General features: G+C 45.6%; 1 pseudogene; it reads right to left on the bottom strand.

Moving 5' to 3' along the window:
- Window positions 1-3,833: 3,833 nt before the first annotated feature.
- On the bottom strand, window positions 3,834-10,013 carry LOC101830631 (annotated as a pseudogene).
- Between the last annotated feature and the right edge of the window lie 245 nt (window positions 10,014-10,258).

Below are 10,258 nucleotides of genomic sequence, written 5' to 3'. Positions count from 1 at the left end.
AGGACCCACAGGAAAGTGACTACTGAACTCAGTCTTACAGGGTTCCTGCTTCATGAAGAGTCCACGAGACTTTCTGCAGGACAAAAAAAAAAAAAATGACTGACAGACTGCCAACGCAGATGGACAGTTTGAAATTTCCTGCTTTGCTGAGAAATCTTCTGGATACATTGTGGCCTATGGGCTGAAGATGGATGCCCCAACGTTACAAAGGAACTTCGGGTGACTGTCCAGGCAGAAAGATACCTCTGTCAATCCTAGTGTTTATATATTATCCTTCTGTGGTCTTTGATGGAGTTGAAGACAGATAGTTATAATTATAGTTTTCCTTAGTTATGATAAAAAAAATAAGCTACATATAGGACTTTGGACTCACAAGGATGGGATGGATGATATTTTCTTTAAATCTTACTAAATGTTAATAGACAAAATATTACAACTGTATTCTTACTTGATAACTGTTCTGTTATATATGATTTGACTATGTTAAAGTTAAGACCTTTCTTTTTGTTTAAACAAAAAAGAGGAGATGTTGGGGGAAGTCCTGTGCATTTGTCAATAAAGTACTGTCTGGCCAATAGGAAATCTAGATAGGAGGGACTAGGAGTCCAGGAGGACTCTGGGTAGGAGAAAACACAAGAGAGTCAACATGTAACCGCCATGGGGGTAGGAGCCCAGAACTATTCTCCGGTAAGAGACATACTTAGATTAACAATTATGGGGTAATTACTTAAAGCAGAGCTAGCCAGTAAGAGACAAGCAAGGCCAACAGCTTCATAATTTATATAGCCTCCTGTGTGTTTATTTGGGACTGATGCGGATCTAGAACCAGGCGGGCGGAATGGTTTCTCACAAGGAAAAGCTTCTCGTAACAAGTAGGGGCTAAGGGGCCTGGTAGGGGAGGCTGGGGAAAAGGGGAGGGACAGGGAGCTGGGATTGACATGTGAAGCAAGGTTGTTTCTAATTTAAATTAAAAAAAAAGGCACTAGTAGAAAACATCCTCAGTGACGTAACCCAGTCACAAAAAGAGAAACATAATATGTAGTCTGTCATATATGGATTTTAAACACGAATCAGGGGGAGTGCCTGCATGCAATCCCACTGCCAGAGAATCTGGGAAACAGAACCTTCATCCAGCAACTGATGAAAGCAGAGGCAGATACCCACAGACAAACACTGAACGGAACTCAATGAAACCAGTGTCAGAAAGAGAGAACTGATGGGCAAAGGAGTTAAAACTGGGCTGGTTTAACCCACAGAAACAGTTGACCTGAACAAGGGGGAGCTCTTGGATCCCAGATTGATGGCTGTGTGGAAAGCATGGGACTGACCCAGACCCACTGAATGTAGGTGTCAGTGAGGAGGCCTAGGTAGTCTATGGGGCCTTGGGTAGTATTTATCTTTGGCATACAAATAGACTTTGAGTACCCTTGCCACAATATGGCATGCTCTCTCAGCCGGGACTCTTGGCGGAGGGCCTAGGCCCTGCCCTGGATGAAATGACAGTCACTGGAGATAAATCATGGAGGGCCTCACCCTCCCTGGGGATTGGAGTGGAGATTGGGTGGGGGACTGGGGGACCTGGTGGGGAGGGGGGAGAGGAGGGAACTGAGATTAACATGTGAAACAAGCTTGTTTCTAACTTAAAGAAAAAAAGAAAACAAAACATTTTAAAGGACCTAAGGAGTTTCACTGGCTTTTGATTTCTTGTTTGTAATGCTGGTAATTGGTCCTAGGGTGTCATGTATACTAGTTCAGAACTGTGACACTGAACTCTAGTCCTAGCCCCTAAAAGATCTAAATTAATACAAAGACACCTGATCTTCATAGGCAGTAAGACTTATCATTAACATCAACTTGACACTTACTAGAATGACCTGACGAAACAGCCTCAATTGAGTAATTGGTTTTATCATGTTAGTCTGTGAGGGGTTATTTCAATTATCAACTGATAAAGGAGAAAAAACCCACTTCTGGTAGTATAGTCTCTAGGTAAGAGGCCCTGGACTTCAAAAGGAAGCAAGCTAAGCAGCTTGTCAGACTGTGAGTAGTGTTCCTCCCTGGTTTCTACCTCCAGGTTTCTGCCTTGAATTCTTGCCCTGACTTCCCACATTGATGTAATAGTTTCTGGGAATTTAAGTCAGATAAATCTGTTCTTCCTGTGAGCTGCTTTTAGTCATGGTGTTTGTCACAGGAAGTGAAAACAAACTAGAACACACAGTCAATTAATTTTAAAAACACTTTTAATTCAATTCAATGAGGGTATCAACAATCTTTGACAAAAATGGTGCAGATAAACATTTGGATCCACTCAGGAGTGGTATGTTTAGATCACATTCATGGGTTTAAAGATCACTGAAGAGAGATTATCCCCCATAATTAGCTTTGATCCCCCATCTTCCATATCCTTGGTAACATATTAATTTTAAAGGAAAAATAGTATCACTATTTATTTCACTTGCCCCCCTCAAGACTTAAAATTAAAGGCAAATGGGAGGAAGTTCGAGGTAGCAGGAATTTTGTGAAGCCCACTTAAGGAATATTATATCTTCCTGGTAAACCTTGACTATTTCACAGATTTATTATTATATTTCCTTTGGTTCTTTTTAATTTATACTGTAATATGATTTTTAGTTGAAAGATTGGGTTCTGAATTCTTTCCTGGTACTTGGCTGGAGACATGAGTTTGTAAACTGTCCATAAGTTTACAAAATTAAGGGCAGAGTGGAAAACAGTGGGAATACAAGAAGAGAAAGGAGCCCCCAACATAAATCTGGTAGATAGCTTTCCCATGAGCTGAGAATCAGAATTCCATTATCAATTAGCAACATTTGTTTAAGGCTTTTCTCACTTTATAGGTGTAACACTTCATTTCCAGGATTTTACCTATAAACTCCATTTATACTAAAAAACACATCATAAACCTTTTGTACGAAGATTGAGGATCCAAGTTTTGCCTTGTCAGAGAGTTAAGTACTAATACATCTAAGGCACCTACAAAGTCGCTCAATAATCTCTCTTTTCAACATGAGAGAAAAGAAAATTAAAAGGTATTACTTCTTTATTTTTGGAGACAACTGGTTTATTGATACAGCTGTGGTGTTCCCACTCCCATCTCTGGGTCTGAGGTTTCATCCAGTGCTGGGGAACTCACCAGCCACTAGCATAAGGGCTGGTGGAAATAGCCAGAGGCAGCTCTTTATGTGGGATGAGCCATCTGAAGTCAGTACCTATAAAGAACATAGCATACTCTACATGAGCAGGGCACCCAAGGCCTCCTGCCCTGCAGCCGCTGACCAGGTGGTTCTTGGGGTGCTAGCAGTTTGAAAGGAGTGGGAGAGGTCATCAAGCTGGCTAGCAGGGAGTTCAGGCCCATCCTGCAGGTAGTGCACGGTGGATGCAGGGACCAGAGAATGTAGAAGCAAGTAACACAAGGGAGAGGTGTGGAGTTGGGCCCAGAGACACATGGCACAGCAGTCCCAGTGTGCACAGGGAAGGCTGGGAAAGAGGCCTTGCCCACCTGGAGAGTCCTGGGGCCTTAGCAGCAGGTTGAGGGGGACTGGCACTGCCAGTTATAGGTTTGGATGAGACTGGCCTTGGTTTGAAGAGGAGAGTATGGGTTGGGGCTGGGGTTGTGGTACCAAAGGAGCCACCCGTAAGTGTATCTGGGCCCATGCACAGGACCCTGCCTGGAGACAGGTAAGCCAGCAACACCCAGCCCATCTGTGTCCTTGGTATAAAATAATACACATAAAAAAATAATACTCCATGCATTCGGGTTGGGCCTGCTACAGATGCAGCTTCCCCTGTGCCTCTGACAAAGTGTGCAGCTCCGTCTAGCTGTCCTCTGCCCCCTTCTGGGTCTTGGGATGAATTTTGTTCATAAGCTCCTCCAGCTCCGACCCACTTTGCTCCATGAAGGCCTTCTGAACCATGAGCTGGCTGTACACATGACTGCCCTCTTCCCTGCACACCTTCTTCGGCTCTTCCTTGAGAGAGAAGAGCTGGGGCCAAGTGAAGATTCTCAGGTTCTCCACGATCCTGCTGCTGAAGGCCTTGACTTCCAGCCAGACACAGAGTTCCTCGGCCCTGACTGGAAGGTAAGCGGCAGGTGCACTGACCGGCTGTGATCCACGCAGAAATGATGCTGCAACTGTCCCTTGTGGGTGATCTCTTTTATGAACTCCTCATTGACATCGTCCATTTGTTGAGTTAGCTCTTCTTTGTTCCCTGTGAAAATTGGGGGTGCTTTGTGGGTGGGGATGGTAGGACCCCAGTATTTCTGGCCAGACTCTTCCAAGGAGGCACCCATGTCCTTCTGCTGAGCCCCAATCAGGATGCTGTGGGGCACGTAACCAGCTTGGTCACTGCGATTATGAAGCTTCCTGTGGGGACACCAGACCTTGAGCAGAAACCCACTTCCCCTTCGGCCTGGGAGCAGGCATCTATGTAATGTTTACTGAAAACAATTCAGTGCTTTAAAGCTTGATAGGGCTCAGATAAGGGCTGGCTCACTGAAATACCATGCCTTCCACACCTCCTATGGCTAGATGCCTCTTCCTGCCCCCTGTGGTGTCTCCCCGATTCTGGGGCCGGAGATTAAACCACCAGCCAGGAGGGTGAGAAGTGGAAAGAATGGTATGTAAATGGATGGCAAAAGTCCTTAAAAAGGGAAGCCCTTTTTCTTGGGGAGACTTCTCCTGAGATTTCGCCTGAGAGCTCTCCTAAGCGGACTGGGGTCTCCTCCTAAGCTGACTTGGGAAATATAAAGTTTTCTTAAAGCAACCGACCGGTCTCTGTGTCATCTATCCCGACCACCTCGCTACATTCTCGGATGCAGGCCGCACAGCAGGTGCGACAATTGGAGGTCCCACCGAGATCATGAAAGCGAGGTAAGTGAGCCGGTTCATCTCTTTTTCTGGCCGGGGACAGATTGGGGAAAAAAGAAAAGAAACCATGGGGAATAGTTCTGGGAAGCTTAAATTACAGTATCAAGTTAAAAAGTTACTTGAAGGACATGGGACTACAGTAAAGCCTAAAACCTTGGAAGGCTTTTTAAAATGGATTGAACGTGCGAGTCCATGGTTCATTACTGGGGGAGACTTAAATGTCCCAGATTGGAAGGATGTTCGCTATGATCTTTAGAGTCGGGTGTTGGTGGCATATGCCTTTAATCCCAACACTCGAGAGACAGAGGTAGGTAGGATGGAGGCCATCCTTGTATATAGAGCAAGTTCCAGGACAGCCTCCAAAAGGATAGAGAGAAACCCAGTCAAAAAAAAAAAAAAAAGGAGGGTAAAATAAGAAATCTCCAGTCTTTCACCTGATCCACTGAGGTCAAAAAAGTAAAGAAAAACTGAGAGATTTAAAAGACTGGCCAACAAGTAAGGCTATAAGTAAGTATGTATTAAAAAGGGGGTACCAAGCTAGGGGTACCAGATTAAATGTTTAGGACCTTGCCTGACAAAGGTCAGGAAAAAAAAAAAGGGAACCTAAGAGATCACCCTCAGTTAAAGGGTGGATTGGATTAAATGTCTAGGTCCTCACCTAACAAAGGTCAGGAAAAAAAGGGAACCTAAGATAAAAAGTTGCCCTCAGTTAGAGGGTGGTTTGGAGGATCATCCTCAATGGGAGGATAGATTAAAGATGGGTAAATTTAAAAAACTGGTAACAGTTAATAAATGAGGTATTAGTATTCAGTAAAGAAAAAGACAAAGACATATAAAATAAAAATGTTTGGTTACATTTATATAGGGTAGGTTATTGAATTTTGTGAGTCATCTCTAAAAACTTTTGGCAAAAGCCTGGCCTTTCCACTTTGCATCTACAGAATTACAAGGAGTGGGTATGGCTGTAGCCCCTGAGTGTAGCTCAAAACTTCTCTAATGAAGAAATGACGAGGGACATACAGGACTTTTTCAACCTTTTGTTTTAATTCAAAGATTGACTGGAGTTGTTCTGTTAAAGAAGTTTCAGTTCAACAAACTAATCATAACCTAGGCAAGGAGAGATATGTATGCATGGTCTGTGTGTATGGACGTGGCCACGTCAGTATGTATAAAGTGTAAAATGTAAATGCGTGAATGTTGACAAAAGCAACTGTTCTAATTGCCTTGGATATGATTAAAGGGATACTTAAATCCCTTCAAACAGTTAAAAACTACCTAAATCAATTTAGATATAGCCAAAAGAAACATCCAGTCAGTCGGTTAATATTTTAACAAAAAATTCAAGTTAAGCCCTCAGAGCCAGTCAGAGAGAGAGAGAGAAAGAGAGGTTTTTTCAGGGAACTGTCCTGCCGCTTTGGCAGGCCCCCACCCCCAAAGGTGTCTGTGTAGATGCAAATTAGGCCCTGTCAGCTCAGATGCAAATGAGGCCTTGTCAGCTAGTGAGAGCTACAGGTTAGAAAAAAAAAAGGACTATTTGGGACATAGTATAGTTTACAATCCTTAAATAATTCTCAAAGGTACTTAATGGTTATGTCCCTTTTAAAGGACATCTACTAATACTTTAAATAGTGATCCCAATTCACCTAGATAGTTGACTAAGGAGGGTAGACAAATCCTTCTACTGTTATGGTCCAACTTCAACAGTTCAAACAAAATTTAAAAATAAAAGGGAATAATGTCCCCAGTCTCCACATGATTCATTAAATAATCCACTCCTCATTTAAATATTTATAAAATATAAATGCCAGTGAGGAATCTGCTTCAGACAGATTCTGACATAATGAAAGTTAAATAACTATTACTCAGGCCAAATGGAAACATCCATACACTAGACAGTAGAGAAGACCCTAATTTGGGGTCGAGGGCATGTTTGTGTTTTCTTACAGGAAAAGAATAAAGCTTCAGTAGCGGTCACAACATCTGGTGAGATGCATGGAGCAGAAAAAACTGGACCTGAGACCGTGGGAGCCTGCTCAAGCCAGTTCGAGATCTCCTAAATCAGTGTTCCTGACCCTTGATGTCATCAAATCTACAGCCCGAAAAAGAAATAAAACAGTCAGTTGGAGATTTCCAGTTTCTCATCAGGCTTGCTACATCAACCTCCTGGACCCGTGAGTTTTCATCCCAAAGCCAACAAAACTGGAAGATTAGCAGCTAGCCTTTGATACACCTTAAAACAACAGAATTCATTTTGCCAGCTTTTCCCTTTGGGGGAAAAAGGACCCATTTAACATTTAGACATTGGTATGGACTGTAATGAATGGCAAAAGCCTTTTTTCAGTATTTGAACAGGACATGGTCACTTGAAATATCAGACTCGGTAGTTCCTGTTTCTGGAATCACAGTGTGTTTTTCTGGAGAAATGTGGTTTGTCCTGGTGCGACAAAAAGACTTTGACTCGGGTTGCATGTTCGGCTGATACTACTGACATTAAATCAACAGACTACATCACCACAGGAACAAATTGGTACCCTGTAAATAGTGCAACAAGCCTCTTGTTCATATTTTTTATAATGCTACATGTGTAACATCAATGATTGTACCTAATGTATCTGTGCAAGCGCACTCTCTAATGCTTTCCTAAGTAGATCTTAAAATAATTGTAAACGTTATCACTGTTTTGACCGTCAAATTGTAACTATAAATCACCCTTGTAGCAAAGAAAGGCTGGTGGTAGAATGCTAAGGCCCAGATCGGGGGATGGACAGGTGACAGAGAGGCGCTATGTCAGTGGGGGTCCTAGGAATGGTAACAGTGGCAGTAGGCATTCTGGCTTCATGCTGAGTTCAAAGTGCCTTAGCCCATGGCAATCCCGATAGCCATAAACCCTTATTACAAATGATTTTAAGGGTGGGGCTACTTCAATGACGGGCAACTTGTGGGGAAGACCCACTCCCACCTAACAGGGGTTCAAGGTCCCCCAAAGACGGGCCAGGGAGGGTGACCCTACTTGACCTAAGACAGGAGTGCCTCATTTAAAAATAAAAAGGGGTGAATTGTGGGGACACCAGACCTTGAGCAGAAACCCACTTCCCCTTCGGCCTGGGAGCAGGCATCTATGTAATGTTTACTGAAAACAATTCAGTGCTTTAAAGCTTGATAGGGCTCAGATAAGGGCTGGCTCACTGAAATACCATGCCTTCCACACCTCCTATGGCTAGATGCCTCTTCCTGCCCCCTGTGGTGTCTCCCCGATTCTGGGGCCGGAGATTAAACCACCAGCCAGGAGGGTGAGAAGTGGAAAGAATGGTATGTAAATGGATGGCAAAAGTCCTTAAAAAGGGAAGCCCTTTTTCTTGGGGAGACTTCTCCTGAGATTTCACCTGAGAGCTCTCCTAAGCGGACTGGGGTCTCCTCCTAAGCTGACTTGGGAAATATAAAGTTTTCTTAAAGCAACCGACCGGTCTCTGTGTCATCTATCCCGACCACCCCGCTACATTCTCGGATGCAGGCCGCACAGCAGGTGCGACAGCTTCCACCACCGCCGGCCATCCTCCAGGATCTCGTCCTTGAGCACGGACAGCTCTTTGGCATTGCATGCTGTGAAGTCATAGAGTGTCTTCACATACTTGGCCATGGGTGGTGGTGTTGGCTGGTAGCCCCTGTTAGTATATGGGGAGCTGCCTGGTAGTACAATGTCTTCTGGGGCTGAGAACTCAGAAGAGAGGCTGTGATTCTGGGAGTTTCATATGGATAGTTGGCTCCTGGGGGTCAGCTGGTCACTGGGCACAGATGCTAGTTCCTCTACTTCCCAGGGAGCTTCCTGTAGGACAACCAGGGGTGGTTCCCAGCCGCTGTGGAACTTAGGTACATAAAGTGGCACCTGTGGCTCCTGGGGCCACTCAGAGCGAGGCCTCATCCAGGTTTCCCCCAGTTATTCCCACAGTGTCATCTCTTTGGGGACCAGGTGGCCACGCAGAAAGCCCACAGCTTCAGTGGACAACAAAGGGCTGGGGAGACAGACCATGCAAGGTCTGGGCCTCCACAGGTGTTGACAATCAGATCTAGGGGCCGGAAGAGAAAATATACCAGTTGAGCTACACTGGGGTTCCGCATATGCTTTTGCAGCGTTGCCAGCAGGCTGATGGTTAGCTTGGTTTTCTGGAAACAGTCAACAAACTGCCCTCCTGAGGGGGGCCATGCTCCATGCTCGAAGCGTGAGAACACCCTCTGTCGGCCCCTTCTTGCTCTTCTTCCCCCTTCTTCCTCTGGTTCAATTGCTTGAAGGCCTCAGCTGCCTTCTGCAGCCAGGCCATAAACCATTCAATCATTCTGTGTCATCCAGGGCACAGTTGAGGATTTGCGTTTCCTTTTCTATTCTCTGATCCAGCACGGCCTGTGGCTCCTCATCCTGGAATTCCCAGTGGCGATAACCTGGCTCATTGAATGGCACCGGCAATGGCAAGCCTACTCAGGCCTACTGGGTTCTTGGCCTGAGGGACTCTCCAGCCTGTTGCTGGAAGGGAATGGGGTCTAGGCTCTGATGGATCTTTTCCTGGTGTCCCTTTAAGGTCTATGGCTGCATTTTCTTCCCCAGCCAATGGTCAACCAGGGCACTCTCAATGTCATCGTGTATCAGCTCAGCCTCCACCTCATCGCAGTGGAAGAAGTGAATGTCAGGCTTGCTCTGGTCTGAGTCCTAGCACACCAGCAGCAACACAGAGTGTTAACAAAAATGGTTTAGCACTGTTTGGCTGCTCTGCACGGTGGACAGTGGGAAGTTCTCTAGCTTCTCCTGAGACTCCACGTCCAGTCCATCACTCTCAGTGGCTTGTCGTTCACCTGCAGCAGCACTTCCTGGGCCCAGACCTTCTCCATGGAGCTCAGCTGTACCAGCTTCTGGATTGCATCATCCACTGTCGCGATTGTCTCGCTCTTGTCCATGATGAATGTGGCCAGGTGCTGGACATGGTGCTGTGATGTCTCATGTATGATGGCATTGGAGTTGGAGAACTTCTTCCTGTGCTCAGACAAGTCCTTTGCAGTCATCTTGGACACACCATTAGACCAGCCCAGGCTGCCGTTGGCAGCTCCTGAGTAGCAACTCATGGATCCTGACTGGCTCATGGTGTCCCCAGTGGTGGCCAGTGTCAAGACCTCAGTCTGGCTTGCTTGTAGGGCCTAGTGCCTGGCTTCTACCTGCTCTCCAGCAGCCAGTGCCAACACTTGCCTAGTCCCCTAGGTCAGTTTGTGTCATATGTCCGATATCGTCGTCATCTTCCTCACCCCCCCACCCCATCCCCACCTCCCGCCATCTGTCAGAGCTTAAGCAGCTCCCTCTTTCCTGGACAGGCAGGACCTCTGCTGGGTAA

Source organism: Mesocricetus auratus, unplaced genomic scaffold (assembly GCF_017639785.1).
Source record: "Mesocricetus auratus isolate SY011 unplaced genomic scaffold, BCM_Maur_2.0 Super-Scaffold_100003, whole genome shotgun sequence".
NCBI classification, from domain to species: Eukaryota; Metazoa; Chordata; class Mammalia; order Rodentia; family Cricetidae; genus Mesocricetus; species Mesocricetus auratus.
Note: the sequence above shows the minus strand (reverse complement) of the source record. Positions and strands in the feature narration are given on the sequence as shown.